Source organism: Arachis ipaensis, chromosome B03 (assembly GCF_000816755.2).
Source record: "Arachis ipaensis cultivar K30076 chromosome B03, Araip1.1, whole genome shotgun sequence".
NCBI lineage: Eukaryota > Viridiplantae > Streptophyta > Magnoliopsida > Fabales > Fabaceae > Arachis > Arachis ipaensis.
The window spans coordinates 116,951,630-116,952,035 of record NC_029787.2 but is presented as its reverse complement, the minus strand read 5'-3'; positions in this window follow the sequence as shown (position 1 = coordinate 116,952,035).

Here is a 406-nt window from a genome sequence, read left to right as displayed (position 1 = left end):
TAATTACTCTGTTGGTCTCTATAGTTTCGTGAAATTTTTAATTAGATCCCTATACTTTTTTTTCTTTTTAATTGGGTCCTGCACTAATTTTTTTTCAATTAAGTCCTTTTTTTTATCAAAGATATGAGACTCGAACCCACAACCTCTTAATTGAGTATGAGAAAATTATGTCATTTGAGCTATAACTCATTGGCTTTTTCAATTAAGTCCTTTTTAGTAGTAATTGGCTTAATTTTATAAGGATCCAACTAAAAAAAATTGGTATAGGAACCTAAATAAAAGGAAAAAAGTGTAAGGACCCAATTAAAAAAAAATTGGTGCAAGGACTTAATTAAAAGGAAAAAAAGTATAGGGACCTAATTGAAAATTTTGCGAAACTATAGGGACCAACAGAATAATTAAACCT